Source organism: Rutilus rutilus (genome assembly GCF_951802725.1).
Source record: "Rutilus rutilus genome assembly, chromosome: 14".
Taxonomy (NCBI): domain Eukaryota; kingdom Metazoa; phylum Chordata; class Actinopteri; order Cypriniformes; family Leuciscidae; genus Rutilus; species Rutilus rutilus.
Window position 1 is genome coordinate 32,167,905 of NC_140219.1, and position 12,443 is coordinate 32,180,347.

A 12,443-nucleotide genomic window follows, 5' to 3' on the forward strand; every position below is an offset into this window, starting at 1 on the left:
GTAAAACGAAACCAATTTTTGGTGATTCGAAAAACTTTTAAAATAAGTCTCAGAGTGTTTTTTTCCTAGAAGTATCTTTACTTTGTTATAGTTTAGATATTAATACTAAGCAAAAGCCCAGTGAAACGGACCCCGGACTGAACTGGATCGGACACCGCCGAGGACCCTGAAGCCATTTATAGCATCTTTAACCAACAGGTAAGGACAATCTTGGATTGTAATAGGTTAGAAGGATTTGGATGTTACAGTGGTATAGATACACAACAGTATGAATTTATGTATGTTTGTTTAGTGTTAGTTATATTTGTGAGTTAGTTAATAAAACTTGTGCACAATATGGATTTGGTTTCTAAATGTCTCTGCTTGCATACAAAGTCCCTTTTACGATCTTGATCTTGTTACATGCTCTAAGTGCTGTACATGCTAAGAAATAATTATTTTTCAGTGACCATGAAAGATACACTTTTCTTAGAATAAATGAATAATCAAAGAGTTTGTTGGAACTGATTAATTGATTGTAATATTAATTTAGCTTACCTCAAAGTTAATCTAATTAACTGACCCAAATATTAATAATTAATCATAATTGGTAGGGTAAGTGTATACCCATTAAACCCACCAAAATCTAAGTTTAGTTTTTTTTCATAGATATTGACATAGTTTATAAGAAAAATCATTTGTTAAAATGCAAGATTAATCTCTCATTTGAAATTGTATTAATTAGTTGATGTACATTTTAGAATATAAAATTAAGATAATTTAGGAATAAAGTCAGAAGTCTGGCATGGGCTTAATTGGTACTTTGGCACCATTTAAGCCCGCATGTGTTCCAAATAAGCCCACATCATCATTGATTCACAAAATATATATATAAAAAAATGATTTTAAAGAAGTAAAACATCAATATATTTATTCAGTGACAATTAATTGTTAATTATTCAGTGACAATTTATTCCGTTAAAAAAAATTCCTTTTGCTAATATTTAATTAGAGCCCTGGGTGGGATGGGTAGGTGTTAGTGGCGGTGGTCTGGAGCCTTAAGTCGGCTTGCCTGGAGTTGTAGCTGGAGTCAAGCTGGAGCCAAGCCGAGTTGGGGCTCCATACTCTGGAAGTGGAATAAACATATGGCAGGACTTTTACTCTTTGGCCCCTGGATTACCCACCTCTGTGTCACAGTGGTCCATATCCTCAGCAATGGACTTAGCATGCAGTACCGCCAGAATGGGAACTTCTATGTCTTCACCTTCCTCCTCCACAAAAAGGGATTCCAAGCTGGAGGATCGATTTGAGTGACGTAGCTGCTGGTGCGAAGGAGAGAGAGAAATGGAGATGGAGACGGAGATAGGGGGTTTCGGCCAGTGGTGATATTCACATTACAGGCGACAAGTGTCTTTCAACTGCTGCCAACTCAATGAGCAACCTGTCCAAGCATTTGTCAGCATGGCAATACAAACCTTGTGGCGAAAATCCTGCTCGCCGGTCATTTGAAGGAGTCACTCATCAGCCGACCCCATCTAAACAAGCTAAGCTTTTCTCAAGTCTTGGAGCGCAGCAGGTAACACAAAACGAAATGAACAGGCTAGTTGCAGGGTTCATTGTTAGAAGACATGCTTCCCCTGTCAACCATTGAATCACCCAGGTTGAGAAAAATACTAGATGAAATACCCGCGAATTGACGCGGATTTTCTGTTTATTTAATTAATTGCATTTTATGTTTCCTTTTTATGGGCTTAAGTATATTTTAAATTAAGATTTTATTTTATGGGATAAAGTGACCTTTATTTTTATATTTTTCATTGTCCACTTAATTATTATTATTTTTTTTTTTTTGCCATGAATCTAATAAAACGCTGGTTTTGTTCTCAGGAGAAGAGTTTTGTTCTCATGTGTTTTGAAACTTGTGTGTTGACCCCATTTTAACCCTCTGGGGTCTAAGGTGTTTTTGGGGCCCTTGGGATGTTTTGACATGCCCTGACATTTGTGCTTTTTTCAGTTATTTATAAACATGATAATGGCAAAGGTGTAAATTCACTCTATATAGCACAAACAGGGCTACCATAATATGCAAGCAACATGTATGTAGATGTTTGTATTTTTAAGAGAATAATGTTTATGCATGGTTATTAAAAAAAAAAAAAAGAAAGAAAGTTGCTGAAATAAGACCACAAAACTCATACTAAATATGTGTCCACAAGACTTTTGACTAATGGATGTTGTCGCTTCGAGTTCTAGCTTCAAAATTATGTGAAAAATATATTGCTTTATCATTCACATAAAACAATACATTGATTTAAATTGTGTAAGACAGGTTTTGCTTGGAAAGCCAATATGCGAGGGGGGCGTGAACGAGGAGATACAATGTCCCACCCATTATGCGTAACTACTTGCATAATGAGCCATTCATTCAGGTGTGACACTGACTGAGCCACAAGAATGAATGCAAGGACAAAAGATATATTTAGAAGAAGACCATATTGACCATTTAAGATTTTGCTTACATCTATCTTGTAAATATGTTTTGCTATTCTATTAAAAAGGTTACAATTACAACAATAATTACAATTTCAACAATATTTCAAGTGTACTCTTTCTTTGTAAAAAAATTATTATAGGCCTACATTTTATCATATGTATTCATTAGTTTGAATATAGCCAACATTGGAACAGCTAACATTCAAAAATAGTAAAAATAGTATTTTCTATATATATATATATATATATATATATACATGTACATGTACCTGTACATATACATATATATATATATATATAACATATGAGCAGAAATTGCTAAACAAAAGCTTATTTGATGTGGCAGTATATTCTACAGTAAAAACTGTACCCAAATCTAGTCAACAAAATGTTGTCTTTCATATTTCGCCTGACTGTTACATTGTTTTTATGAATGCATATAAATGTTAATTTGCAGTTTAATACGTTGCTTATACAAATAGCCTACATTTTATTTAAACATATTTCAGTCGATTTTTACTCATCTCAGTATAGCAATACAGTTTGCTAAAACATCTTCATTCATTCACACACAGAAACGCGATTCAAATTTAAACTGTCTTTTTGCGAGCTGTGGTAAACAGCGCATCTCTACCGTTCATTCATTCACACACAGAAACGCGATTTACTTGAGAAGGAAAAAAAACTTACTACAGTATTCCTCAGCTCAGTCGGATCCGTTGCTCCTCGAAATACCCGCACTTCTGAGGTACATTTTCCATTATTATTATTACGATAGTATTATTCCTCACAGCGCTGCGAGACGGTGTAAACAAGTACAATGATCTGATTAAACTTGTGTTTTCTCGAGCTGATATGGGGGCGTTCACAGTGTTTGCATCGATTGCCTCAGTCATTTGCGTTTGAATAGAGCACGCTCTCTGTGGGCGGGGTCACATTAAAAATAATTAGATGAGATGAGAACGACTGACATCTCGCTCTTTTCTTACAGATTACATGAACTGAGAATATTTGTTTTTTTATATAAATTACTTCATTTAAAAGAAGAGAATTCAAGCTTCATGCCTGTGTGTCTGCATGTCTGTTTGACTGAGTATTCACTGAGTTATTGTTCATTTTCGGACGCGTTTCAGAATGGACTTCACTGACAGAGAGAAGGCAGAACTCGCTTCGTGTTTATTTTTCTTTATTTGGCAAAAAGCACAACACTTTGTTTTTATTGTGAGTATACACAAAAATAATACACACTTAACAGAATCGATTGATGTATGAAACTTGTTTGTAATATCAAAGTCAACAGAGCAAAATGAATCTCTTTTGAACTGATAAAAAAAAAGCGAGCCTATCGCGCCGGCGTGCGATTGTCGACCCCAGGGGGTTAAAATGACCCAACCATAGCCTCCTTTATCCTGTTGTTTGTGGATTTTACAGTGAGGCATATTTCTTTGTGCAGATGGGGATATTGTTCTTTCATATGTTTTTACACGCCATTTTGTATACATTTATACAATAAACACTATGCAGACAGGTAATAATAGGGCTATGATGTTTGTCCATGTATCTACACAGTAAATTAAGAAACAGGAAAGTAAAGTAATAAGTAGTGAAGTTACTTTTCAAACGCAGTAACTAGTAAAGTAATCTCATTACAATTTACAGAAGTAACTAGTAACTAGTAACTAATTACTTTTTTTGAGTAACTACCCCAACACTGATCTCAGCAGAGGAGGATTAAACAACTCCACAGACAGCATTACCAGCTTCACTTATTATGACCGCCGCTAGCGTAGCTAGCGAAAGCGGTCATATAGGGATTGTCAAAGTTTTTTTTTTTTTTTTTTTTCGTCACCTTACTGAATTTTTCGTCAACGATACCAGGGACACCGAAACACCGGGGAACATGAAATTTGGTGGGCATGTAGCCCCACTAGACTTCTAAGGAAAAATTTCGTTTGGTCCCCGGGGGCCACTCCCCCCCCCGCGCTGGGCCCCCCCAAACCCAAAAAAATGCAGTTTTTCCTAAATAACTACCTGAACCGTGGCACCGAGGATGAAGAAATTTTTATGGTATGTTGGTCTACTAGACTTTTACGGAAAAAATTCATTTGGTCCCCGGGGGCCACTTCCCCCCCCGCGCTGGGGCCCCCTTAAATTTTTCGTCAACGATACCAGGGACACCGAAACACCGGGGAACATGAAATTTGGTGGGCATGTAGCCCCACTAGACTTCTAAGGAAAAATTTCCTTTGGTCCCCGGGGGCCACTCCCCCCCCGCGCTGGGTCCCCCCAAACCCAAAAAAATGCAGTTTTTCCTAAATAACTACCTGAACCGTGGCACCGAGGATGAAGAAATTTTTGTGGTATGTTGGTCTACTAGACTTTTACGGAAAAATTTCATTTGGTCCCCGGGGGCCACTTCCCCCCCCCGCGCTGGGGCCCCCGTAAATTTTTCGTCAACCATACCAGGGACACCGAAACACCGGGGAACATGAAATTTGGTGGGCATGTAGCCCCACTAGACTTCTAAGGAAAAATTTCGTTTGGTCCCCGGGGGCCACTCCCCCCCCGCGCTGGGCCCCCCCAAACCCAAAAAAATGCAGTTTTTCCTAAATAACTACCTGAACCGTGGCACCGAGGATGAAGACATTTTTATGGTATGTTGGTCTACTAGACTTTTACGGAAAAATATCGTTTGGTCCCCGGGGGCCACTTCCCCCCCCGCGCTGGGGCCCCCGTAAATTTTTCGTCAACGATACCAGGGACACCGAAGCACCGGGGAACATGAAATTTGGTGGGCATGTAGCCCCACTAGACTTCTACGGAAAAATTTCGTTTGGTCCCCGGGGGCCACTCCCCCCCCGCGCTGGGCCCCCCCAAACCCAAAAAAATGCAGTTTTTCCTAAATAACTACCTGAACCGTGGCACCGAGGATGAAGAAATGTTTATGGTATGTTGGTCTACTAGACTTTTACGGAAAAATTTCGTTTGGTCCCCGGAGGCCACTTCCCCCCCCGCGCTGGGGCCCCCGTAAATATTTCGTCAACGATACCAGGGACACCGAAACACCGGGGGACATGAAATTTGGTGGGCATGTAGCCCCACTAGACTTCTACGGAAAAATTTCGTTTGGTCCCCGGGGGCCACTCCCCCCCCCGCGCTGGGCCCCCCTTAACCCAAAAAAATGCAGTTTTTCCTAAATAACTACCTGAACCGTGGCACCGAGGATGAAGAAATTTTTATGGTATATTCGTCTACTAGACTTTTACGGAAAAATTTCGTTTGGTCCCCGGGGGCCACTCCCCCCCCCCGCGCTGGGGCCCCCGTAAATTTTTCGTCAACGATACCAGGGACACCGAAGCACCGGGGAACATGAAATTTGGTGGGCATGTAGCCCCACTAGACTTCTACGGAAAAATTTCGTTTGGTCCCCGGGGGCCACTCCCCCCCCGCGCTGGGCCCCCCCAAAACCAAAAAAATGCAGTTTTTCCTAAATAACTACCTGAACCGTGGCACCGAGGATGAAGAAATTTTTATGGTATGTTGGTCTACTAGACTTTTACGGAAAAATTTCGTTTGGTCCCCGGGGGCCACTTCCCCCCCCGCGCTAGGGCCCCCGTAAATTTTTCGTCCACGATACCAGGGACACCGAAGCACCGGGGAACATGAAATTTGGTGGGCATGTAGCCCCACTACACTTCTACGGAAAAATTTAGTTTGGTCCCCGGGGGCCACTCCCCCCCCGCGCTGGGCCCCCCCAAACCCCAAAAAATGCAGTTTTTCCTAAATAACTACCTGAACCGTGGCACCGAGGATGAAGAAATTTTTATGGTATGTTGGTCTACTAGACTTTTACGGAAAAATTTCGTTTGGTCCCCGGGGGCCACTTCCCCCCCCTGCGCTGGGGCCCCCGTAAATTTTTCGTCAACGATACCAGGGACACCGAAACACCGGGGAACATGAAATTTGGTGGGCATGTAGCCCCACTAGACTTCTACGGAAAAATTTCGTTTGGTCCCCGGGGGCCACTTCCTTCGCTGGGCCCCCCCAAACCCAAAAAAATTCAGTTTTTCCTAAATAACTACCTGAACCGTGGCACCGAGGATGAAGAAATTTTTATGGTATGTTGCTCTTAAGGGCCCACATCAACCTAGCCCATAATCACTCATTTGTGATTTGCGCCCCTCCCATAAAAAATGAAAATGCAATATTATTCTGCTTTAATCGCCCCTATCTTCAGTGGAGATGTTCAGAACTGCACCATATTTCATGTGTATGATTAACTTGACATCCTCTGGGGGTATCCTCTGCTAAGTTTTGTAGAATTTCATCCATGGGGGGGTATAAAATAAATTAATTTATGTGCACATTTAGTGACTGTACACTCATCGGCCTGTAGATGGTGCTGTTGAGCGAAGGGTTGCTGGTTTAGGATGATACTGTCACACACACACATGCAGGAATACAAACAAACGCAAGCATGCACACACACTGACATCCACACGCACAGACACACACCCATACACACACATACAAATCCACATGCACAGACACACACACACAAACACACACGCGCACACATGTACGCACACATACATACACGCACAGACACACACACACACACACACAGACACACACATACACAAACACACACACATACACACACACACACACACACACACACACACACACACAGACAGACATGCACATACTATTACTTTTTTTAGGTATATACATAAACACGCAATACAGCCAAATTACTCCACGTCATTTATTTTTGTGGAAAGCCAGTGCAGGCCTGAGCGGCGGTCATATTTTGTACCGCGATGCGGTACATCTAGTTACTAACCAGACTGACTTTATTTCTGTCAGACGTCTACAAAAGTTTTTATTGAGAATTAACAGAGGCTTAATTAGTGTTTCTATTAATTGGGCTCTTAACTCTTATATATTTTGTCTTTCCTGGCTGCTATGACAGTGTGTTTGTCAAACACTTTTGCAGCAGCAAAGAAAGCTAAAGTGAAACGAAATCAGGTGATGATGTTTTTTTGTTGATGGTTTTATAATCATCATGAAATAGACTGATTTACTGAGGTCTTTTAATTTAACAATTATGATGTCACATTATTATTATTTTCCCATCACAAACCCTGTGTTACTGCAGCATGAGATCCAGCAATATTATAAAACAAAGTTACAAGACTTGAAGCAAACATGAGAATGAAAGAGTTTATGATGACACACACAGACATCAATAATCAGCGTATGAATCTCAACAATGGTGACAATCAAAAGTACTTTGCTGCAATGCATGCTGGATATCAGCATAGTACAAAACTCCTAGCATGCATTGCAACATGAATAAATTATGCAGCTGAATTGTCCTATAATTTAGTTTGATTCTAAATATTTACTTTTATTTTTTGCTGTTGTTTTTGTTGTGAATTAGTAGCTTTTCAGTGATGTTCTGAATTAATCTGTTTATCTAAATATTTGTGATTGTCACCATTGATGAGATTCATACGCTGATTGTCGATATCTGTGTGTGTCAGCATAAGATTTTTAATTAGGGACCAAGCACCGAAGGTGCGGAGGCACCTATTGTATCTGTTCCCGTTCTTATTCTTCTTCTTCTTCTTCTTCTTCTTTTTCTTTTTCTTTTTTTTCTTCTTCCGCTCTGGGAATCTATGGCAGCCCATAGAACCGCTTGCGGGAAAGTTATGAAATTTGGCACACTGATAGATGACAGTCTGAAAAGTCACCATAGCAAATTTGGTGGCTTAAAACCAATCTCTCTAGCGCCACCAACTGTCCAAAGTTTCACTCATATTTATGTTAATAATTTTTGAACCGTAAGGCCTATCGACAAAATTCTTTTGTCCGCTTATTTCCTAGCTCAAGACGATTCTTGAAATTTTTCCACCATTTTGAATTTTCCGAAAAACCTACTTTTTCGAACTCCTCCTAGGCCGTTGCTCCGATTTTCACGAAAATTTAACCAGATCATCTCCAGACCATGCCGACAAAAAGTTATGGAATTCAAGTTGATTCGCTTAACAGTTTTCGATAAACGCACAAATACATTTTAGGTAGCGCTAGCAAAAACAGTCATAAGGCTGTATCTCCGCAACGTTTCATCGAATTCAGACCAAACTTGGTACATGTACTCACAAGCATGACCTGAGGCAACATGCTGCGTTTCGGCGCAGCGCCACCTACTGGTCCGGAGATATAAAAAATGGCTATTTTTGCTTATAACTTCTGAACAGTTTGTCCAAAAATCATAAAATTGGTCTCGTTAGATTCAGGGCAACATGCCGATTCTACTGAATTTCAATTTTACCATATCGGCCATTTTGACTGTCGGCCATTTAGAATTTTGTGCTAAAATGCTGTATTTTAAGAACGCATGAACGGATTGTTACGAAATTTGGTATTGGTCATCATCACGATCCCTGAAAGAACCTGAGAAGTTTCAAAACAGCGCCACCTAGTGGTGAATTTTTTTTTCCAAATGCTTATAACTTTGGGTGTGGTCGACTTATTTTCACGAAACTCATCTCATTAGACTCCTGAATCGTTGCCGAGTCCCACGATACCAGACATGCTTGGTTTTGCCTTACGGTTTGTGTAGCATTGTGATTTAGCGCTTAAAAAAACATTTGGCTATATCTTCGAAACCGCTAGTCCGATCGAGACAAAACCACCGTCAGAAGTTTGGAAACATAGGTCGATAACTAATTGCCAATGCCCAAATGCGAAAATATTGATGTTTAGGGGTAGTAAATTCCAATCAAAGTCATGTGTCAGTCATTTTTTACGTGTTTTTTCATATAAATGTCTATAACTCAGAAGCGAATTGAGATATTTTCACCAAAATCGACACACATATGTATGGGCTCACTCTGAGGACACATACAAAAAATGGTGGGACTGAGCCTCTTGGTGGCGCTATAATAGAACAAAACATGAAATTCCCATTGACTTCAATACAGTTTTGTGAAATAAAATGCTATACTAAACAAATGCAATGGTGTAATATTACAAAACTCAGAATGTGCCATCAGCACCATCCCCTGAAGGTACCCAAAATATTTCGAGACAGCGCCTCCTAGTGGTCAAAAGTAATAACAAAATTTCCAAAAAGGCTAATAACTTTTGAATTAATTGGCCTATTGAAATGACACTGGTCTTAGTAGATTTCTTGGGTCAGGCCGATAACATAGATACCAAGTTTTCCTTATTTGGCCGAACTTCCTGTCTGCCATCTTGATTTTCATTCAAAACCTACTTTTTCGAACTCCTCCTAGACCGTTTGTTCAATTTTCACCAAAATCGAATCGTATCATCTCCAGACCGTGCCAACTAAAAGTGATGGATTTCGTGTCGATACACAAAACTGCTTTCATATAGCACAGCAGCAAAGTTGAGGCATGATGCCAAAAGCACTATTCAGGCTTTATCTCTGCAATGCCTTGACATATTGACACCAAACTTTGTATGTGTCATTTTCACTTCACTCTGACCACATCACATCAGTTTTGTAACTGCACCACCTATTGGTCAAAAGTGATAATCAATTAAATCATATTTTTAATTACTGTTTCTATGATTTTTCAGCCATTTCGCCTATAATCCTTTTTAAATGTCTTTAATTGCTCATTGCTGCAGTTGGTCTGACACTTTCAGCAATGTTGGCATGTCTTGTCATCTAATTCTGCTTGGCCCCGGTAATTGCTGCTTGCAGCTATATTTTAATCAGTGTTGTATAAAGTACTAGAAAGCAATACTTGAGTAAAAGTACAAGTATCGTACTAGAAAAAGACTTTGCACTCAAAAAAGTCAACTAGCCACTTGCTTGATTTGCATGATACAAATATGTCTGATTAATAAGAATATAACGAGTTTACTTCTGTTAAATGATTCATTCTTGTTACTTGTAACTAAATTAAGAAATAATTAAATGAATTAGATCAGCACTTGTTGATTCAACGAGACTGAAGCGCTTCATATCAACAATTCTCTCTGGTGAGTCACTGCGCATGCTCAGCACTACGGCGGGAAGTTCGGGCACATGCGAGTCCAGAGACGGCTATAAGTGGAGTTTTGTGAGCGGTCTAATTGTTCTGCATCCTTGATATTGAGGGTAAGTACTTGATATGTACCTGTTTGTAATTAATACTGTGGGATTATAGATTAAAAATAAGTTATTAGACACTGTGGCGATGTTTCTGCAGGTTTATTTTCCCATACTTGAAGCATAGGCTATGTTGGGTTCAATCATGTGTCTTCGTCGATACGAGTTTCACCTTAACGTTAATATATGCGCTACAATTTGGTGCATTTCTGTCACAATTTAATGTTAGCTACGCGCCTAACTATTTACTACATAACCCACGTTAAACCTGAACTCTACCTCAACCATGGGAGGGTAAAACAGGAGATAAAGTGAATGCAGAGTCGAACACACCATGCACTCGTTTTTTTTTTTCTGTTTGTAAGTTAGTGTGACGTTAGCTGGTTTATGCCTAATGTGGCATTTTTACGACATACCCGGGGTATATTTACGTAATCTATCGGTTACATCAGAAACAACAGAAGTTAATGTTGAATGATCAATGTGCACTTCTCATCTATCCTTTCATGTTAACGTTAACGAGCTTTATTTATTTCTCTTTTGAGATTTTGCTGAGAGTGTGCCAACGGAGGGACTGTTGTTGTTATTATCTAAATTAACTAATATTGGCCTGGCCCTTCATGTGTATATCAGAAAAAATATTACTTTAAACGTTCTGTAACTAGACATTTCTGTCTTTTCAAACATAGTTCCAAAATGCCACATGCTACCCAGTTTATTGAATACAGTATGCAAAAATTGTCAAGTAAAATCTATGATGCAGTCGACCATACATTTGAAATGTCCTAACAAAAGGAATAGTTTATAATTAAAGTCATGATGGAATAGGTTTGGATGGTTTTATTCAGGGAATAGGGTTATTAATATAAGTAAAACACTTGATATTTAGTAACAACAGCCAGTAGTGGTATTTTCTTTGGCCCAGTTTTTAAAGTCAGTCTTTGAAATTAGGAGAATAACAAGCAGTGTTATGTGTTTTTCTGTTTTCTGGCCTTAGCATACACATTAGGGTAAATAAGTTGCAATTTTGCAGATTAACTTTTAGACACTTTTTTTTTTCAGTGAAAATGTCTTCATTTTCTTCATACAAAAAAGAAATGCATCACAATATAAAGCTGGCGGCTGGCCCCTTGCTCTTCTGGTGTGAACCTCACCTTTTTTACATGGTAAGTAGTTTTTCTTAACACTCACATACAGTAATGTACAACTAACTATCCTTGATTACTGAACTTTCCTTTTCTTTCTCTTTCAGGGACATGTATGTGGCAGTGTGTTGCAAAGGAGAGTTGTAGGTACAAGTTACTTAAGCATTATAAACTATACCATTGTTTTGTAAGCGGCAATCATTATGTTTGTGTATATTTAAATTTAAGTTTGAGTTAATCTTGTCCCCACCCCACAGGATGACACTGCATACCCGAAGAGCCTGTGTCATCAAGTCTCTGTGCACCTACTTGAAAGAAGACCCTGAAAAATTAGTGAAGGCATATATGGTGAGTTGATGAGAAAATACAGCTTCAAAAGCCCATTGAATCTGTACTTGGGCCGTGTTTTTCCCTATTTGCTACAACAAACATGTGACATAAGAGAACACATAACTTTGTCAAATAACTGAGCTGGACAAATTGTTAATTTATAGGAAACTGAGGGGTACACCATGACAAAGTTCTTATGTGAATTGGTTGATGCACTAAGTCAATTTTTTTTTTAAGTTCATATCGGTTGAGCTCTCTTGGGGCTTAATTTACATAAAAAAGAAATGGCATCAGAAACTGTACATGCATGCTTTTGTTTTATTGCAGTGCATTATATTCTAAGATGGTTCTAATGTTTTAGC

The 12,443-nt window shown here is 39.2% G+C and overlaps 1 long non-coding RNA gene across 1 annotated transcript; it reads left to right on the forward strand.

Moving 5' to 3' along the window:
• The first annotated feature begins 11,704 nt into the window (after window positions 1-11,704).
• Window positions 11,705-12,082, forward strand: LOC311303480. Its single transcript, XR_014629764.1, has 3 exons — window positions 11,705-11,772; window positions 11,859-11,898; window positions 12,009-12,082. It is a non-coding gene; the product is annotated as an uncharacterized lncRNA (long non-coding RNA).
• Window positions 12,083-12,443: the final 361 nt, after the last annotated feature.